Consider the following 6099-nt stretch of genomic DNA (forward strand, 5'->3'; position numbering starts at 1 on the left):
TTGTCGTTATTAGTAGTTTGTAGCAGTGCTAGTTTGTAATTATTTGCATTTTGTAGTAGTTTTAGTTTATAGTTATTAGTAGTTTGAAGTTGTTAGCAGTTTGTAGCGGTGTTAGTTTGGAGCTATAAGTAGTTTGTATTCTTGTTTGAAGTTATTTGCAGTTTGAAGTAGTTTTAGTTTGTAGTTATTAGTAGTTTGAAGTGGTTTTAGTTTGTAGCTACTGTATTAGTAGTTAGTAGTAGTTTTAGTCCATTGTTATTGATAAATTGGTTGGTTGGTGGTTGTTAGCAGTTTGTAGTAGTGTTAGTTTGTAGTTATAAGTAGTTTGTAGTAGTATTAGTTCGTAGTTATTAGTAGTTTGTAGCAGTATTCGTTTGTAGTTATTAGTTATTTGTAGCATTGTTAGTTTGTAGTTATCAGTAGATCGTAGCAGTTTCAGCTTGTAGTTATTAGTAATTTTTTTAATTGTTTTGCAGTGCTTGTTTTTATGAGTTGTTTGTACTAGTTCTAGTTTGTATTTATAAGTAGTTTTGAGTAGTGTTTGTTTGTAGTTATTTGTAGTTTGTAGCAGTGTTAGTTTAAAGTTAGTAGTAGCTTGTAGTTATTAGTAGTTTGTAGCAGTGTTAGTTTGGTTTGTATTTGTGTTTGTAGTTATTTACAGTTTGAAGTAGTTTTAGTTTGTAGTTATTAGTAGTTTGAAGTGGTTTTAGTTTGTAGCTACAGTATTAGTAGTTAGTAGTAGGTTTAGTCCATAGTTATTAATAAATTGTGGTTGTTAGCAGTTTGTAGTAGTGTTAGTTTGTAGGTATTAGTAGCTTGTAGTAGTGTTGGTTTGTAGTCATAAGTATTTTGTAGCAAATAGAACACGTACAATGAATAAAAGTTATAGTGCAGTGCAAGAAATGAATATAATAAACTTTGTTTTACTCCATTATAATACAGTGCACACAAAGCCACTAGTATTCAGATTGTAGCAGAGTTAGCTTGCAATTATTAGTAAATTGTAGTAGTTTTAGTTTGTGGTTATAAGTAGTTTGTAGCAGTGTTAGTTTGTAGTTAATCGTAGTTTGTAGCAGTGTTCGTTTGTAGTTTTTTGCAGTTTGTAGTAGTTTTTATTAGTAGTTTGAAGTTGGTTGTAGTAGTTTTAGTTTGTAGTTATGAGTAGTTTGTAGTTTTGTTAGTTTGTAGTTCTTAGTAGTTTGTAACAGTGTAAGTTTGTTGTTATTAGTAGTTTGTAGTAGTTTTAGTTTGTACTTATTAGTAGTTGGTAACAGTTTTAGTTTGTTGTTATTAGTAGTTTGTAGTACTTTTATGCTGTAGTTATAAGTAGTTTGTAGTTATAAGTAGTTGGTAGCAGTGTTAGTTTGTTGTTATTAGTAGTTTGTAGCAGTGTTAGTTTGCAGTTTGTAGTAGTTTTAGTTAGTAGTTATTAGTAGTTTTGTAGTTGTTTTAGTTTGTAGTTCTTAGTAGTTTGTAGTTCTTAGTAGTTTGTAGTGCTTAGTAGTTTGTAGTGCTTAGTAGTTTGCAGTTATTAGTAGTTTGTAACAGTGTTAGTTTGTTGTTATTAGTAGTTTGCAGTAGTTTTAGTTTGTAGTTATAAGTTGTTTATAGTTATTAGTAGTTGGTAACAGTGTTAGTTTGTTGTTATTAGTAGTTTGTAGTAGTTTTAGTTTGTAGTTATAAGAAGTTTGCAGTGATTAGTAGTTGGTAAGTGTTAATTTGTTGTTAATAGTAGTTTGTAGCAGTGTTAGTTTGTAGATTTTTGCAGTTTGTAGTAGTTTTAGTTAGTAGTTATTAGTAGTTGTGTAGTTGTTTTAGTTTGTAGTTATTAGTAGTTTGTAACAGTGTTAGGTTGTAGTTATACATAGCTTGTAGTAGCTTTAGTTTATATTTATTAGTAGTTTGTAGTAGTTTTAGTTCATAGTTATGAGAAGTGGTTATCTTGTAGTTTTTAGTAGTTTTAAGCAGTGTTATTTTGTAGTTATTTCTAGCTTTTAGTAGTTTTTGTTTGTAGCAGTGTTAGTTTGCAGTATTTCTACTTTTTAATTTATTTTCAGAGTTTTCTCCTCTGACCCAAGAAGCTTCATGATAAACATTAATGGACGATACTCATTAGAGAAGCACAAACACACACACACGCACGCACACACACACACACGCACAATCTAAACAACACACACACAGCCACTTAAACATATACAGGCAACACACTAAACATACAAAAAACACATAGCACGACATAAAGACACACACACACACACACACACACACACACACACACACACACACACAGACGCACTTCAAGAAAACAACATTCCCAGACTAAAGTGCCCGCGCACACACACACACACGACAGTATCCTCTTGTAATTGTTTATTTCAGTCGCGTCTTGTGTTTGTCTGAAGGAAAGAAACATCAATGAAAAGTCATTTAAGACAGATTGTGTGTGTGTGAGTGTGTGTGTGTGTGTGTGTGTGTGTGTGTGTGTGTATGTGTGTGTGTGTGTCTGTGTGACCCGTGGCCTTCTTTCCAGGACATTTCTCTTCTTTTTTCTTTTTTAGTTGTAGAGTTGAAGTAAACTACTGGTATGCAGCCCCCCCCCCGCCCCCCCAATCTATTAGAGCCCCCCGTAGAGAAGGATAGATAAGAAAGAGAGAGAGAGAGACAGATAGACAGATAGAGAGAGATACGGACACAGAGAGACAGGCTTTCTGTTTATTTTGTATCTAAAATTATTTTAAAGAATTACATATATCTTCACGCTGAACATAAATAAGGTCAAATTTAAGGACATAAATGCTGAATTTTACAAGATCTGGCAACGTCGAGAGTTATGATGTTATTTTTATCCATAACGCATAATCCACTGGGTGTTATCTTCCTCCACTTCTTTTTCTTTTCTTAATAATGTGTATTTATATACACACACATATATACTGTACATCTATATGTATATACAGGGGTTGCGGTTGTATTTATGTTTATATTTTACACTTTTATACATATAAAATTTAAACAATGCAGGATAAATATCCATAAACACAAGAGGATGATATTCTGAGAAGGATATTTTATATAGAAAAGCTAAATGTGTAATCAAGGAAACTACTGTAAGAAATATCTGTAATACAGAGGGCAACCAAGGACAAATGTTCTTTTATGACAATGATAATAAATATGAACATATAGAGATAAATATAGAATATTAATATTACTGTGCAGATGTCCAAAGGTACAATAGCTCGTGGTTTTTATGTAGAGTGTGTGTATTAAAATGTACAGTCATGGAGCAGTTGATTTACTGACCACAACAAAAACAAAACATGCACATCTGGTGATCCAGAAATTATTCAAAAGCGCTTCAGAAAAATGAAGTCACTGCATCGGGTGAGGATCCTGGAGGAGCTTTATTTAATTTGGCAATTTCCAAAAGAGTTCAAATGATTTCTTCACTTCACTTTATTGATTAATGTATTCATGTATTTGTTCAGATATCATACCAACGTAAGGAATGTGATGAGAGAAAACATGTGAAGGCTGGAATAAAAATAAAAAATAAAAAACACATATCTAGAAAATTATGTTTTTCATATTTAGAATTTTTGAATTATATTTAAACCATCAAAAAATTGAGCATTAGTGAACATATTTGAGGTGATACTCAAGAGATGATATATCAAATTGTATGAAATTGTATGGTTTTCAGATCTGTGGCGCCATCTGGTGGATATAATAAAAATAATAATAATAATAATAATAATACGTATAAAATAACACGAATATCTTGATAATCTTTCTTTTAAAGCGCTTATCTGAAATTAAATTTGATTGACAAAATAAGTTCAATCAGACCACCAATCAGACCTTTTTAGTTAAGTAAAAGTAGCTGCTCTTAAATGTACTTAAGTATTAAAAATGAAAGTACTTGTCATATGCAGTGTCCTAATATAAAGAGTCTATGATAATTCATAAAGTATTACAGGCTTTGTTATTTCAGGGTTATAACTTGATCCTTGATATAATCATTTATGCATAAAATATATACAGTATATATATATATATATATATATATATATATATATGTGTGTGTGTATATATATATATATATATATATATACACACACACACACAGTATATGCAGTATGAAATAATGTCTAATGTCTGTGAATACATTTATGTATATATGTGTATGTATGAATATACTGTATGTATGTGTGAATATATTTGAACGTGACTGTATAAATGTACGTGTATCTATGAATGTGTGTATGTATAAACTAATGGGTTTACAAATGTATGATTGGATGTGCGTGTAAGTATGAAGGCATGTGTATTTATGTGTGTATGTACAAATGTATGCGTGTAAGTATGCATGTTTGAATGTATGTGTGTAAATGAATGTGTGTGTGTGTGTGTGTGTGTGTGTGTCTGTGTGTGTGTATAAATGCGTGCATGTACAAATGTATGTGTGTAGGTATGTCTGAGTCTGTGTATGTTTGTATACATGTGTGTAAATGAATGTGTGTGTATAAATGTGTATATGTGTGTGTGTGTGTGTGTGTGTGTGTGTGTGTGTGTGTGTAAATGTATGTATGAATGTACTGTAATCTAATCTGTGTATGTTTGAATGTATGTGCGTAAGTGAATGTTAAATGTGTGTGTGTGTGTGTGTGTGTGTGTGTGTGTGTGTTTATAAAGGTATGTACGTCTGTATTCACATGTGTATGTATATTTGAATGTGTATATATAAATGAATGTGTATAAATGTATGTATGTGTGTTTAAATGTGTATAAAAAAAAGTGTATAAATGTGTGTATGAGTATGAATGAAAATGCATATGAATGCATGTATATATAAGTATGTACGCATGTACTAAAACAATTGTGAGTATAAATGTGTGTGTATGATTGAATGTGTGTGTGTGTGTGTGTGTGCGTGCGTGCGGAGACACAGGAGTCGGTTTTAATCACAGCGTTGGTCCTTTAATCTGAGGTTTAGTCCAGGGAACTCAAAGCTTCTTTCAGATCAAGAAAAGAAAAGAAAAGCGGCCTCATAGCAAAACAGAAACACGGCTCCCTACAGCCCTCTCACCGCTCCACAACGTCGCCGCATTTACTGTACGTATCTTTCAAGGAAAAGGCACAATTTCATTTGAAAAATTAAAAAAAGCACACGGCAAGCTTCATTAACGTGTTTTCCCTGTACAAACCCCCCCGAACGGTGAAGTTCTACGGAGGGAATCGGCAAAAAAAAAACAAAAAAAAACAAACTCATTTCACTTTGAATCCGCTGCCGGTGACCAAGCTGCTCCCGGGAGCCAAAAAGAAACAGGCAGCGTCCAGTCAGCACCGCCTGCTCGGTGTGGAATTCGACTTTTCAAACGGATTCCATCTTACTGACACGCAAAACGGCGTCTTTAAAATGAGTGACACCGTGGTTGATTTTATTTTTATTTTTTATTTTTTGAACTACTTCAACTGATAGAGGGTGCTCATTGGACGCAAACCTTTTTTCCCCAACATGCTTCAAACAAGTGACGGAGCGCCCCCGCCCAAACACACACTTTTAGATTCTTAACTACAGCAGAGTTGGGTATCGGAGAACCGGTTCCAAACTCACCGGACACGTGATTCAATTTGGACCATAACGTTGGGATCGTTTCGATTTGTATTGTTTTGTATGGGTGGAGTTGGTGGAGCAGTAATGGTTTAAAGACACCGGGGGCTTTATCAGGTAGGAATTGATGAGGGAAACCAATTGGAGAAATTCAACAAGAACGACAAAACAACGGCTTTTGAAACTGGTGAATTACCGGTGCGACACCCAGCTCTGTCCCCAACTCATTGACACCGTTTTACACCCGACCCCCCGCCCCCCCCCCCCCAAAAAAATTATAATATAATAAAAAAAAAAACTGATCATGCATCTCTCATGCCCCCTGCTGGACCAACGGGGTCCCCCACAAGTCTCAGGTCCAGGAGCCCGGGTGGAATTTAAAAGGTCAGCTCTGGTGTTTCTCGAACCGAGGAGCGACCGGCGTCAGAATCTTCCCGATCGATCCGGAGTTTCGAGAACAGTTTGAGCCGGAGTCTCTCTCC

This window comes from Zeus faber (genome assembly GCF_960531495.2).
Source record: "Zeus faber genome assembly, chromosome: 14".
In the NCBI taxonomy this organism is placed as follows: Eukaryota; Metazoa; Chordata; class Actinopteri; order Zeiformes; family Zeidae; genus Zeus; species Zeus faber.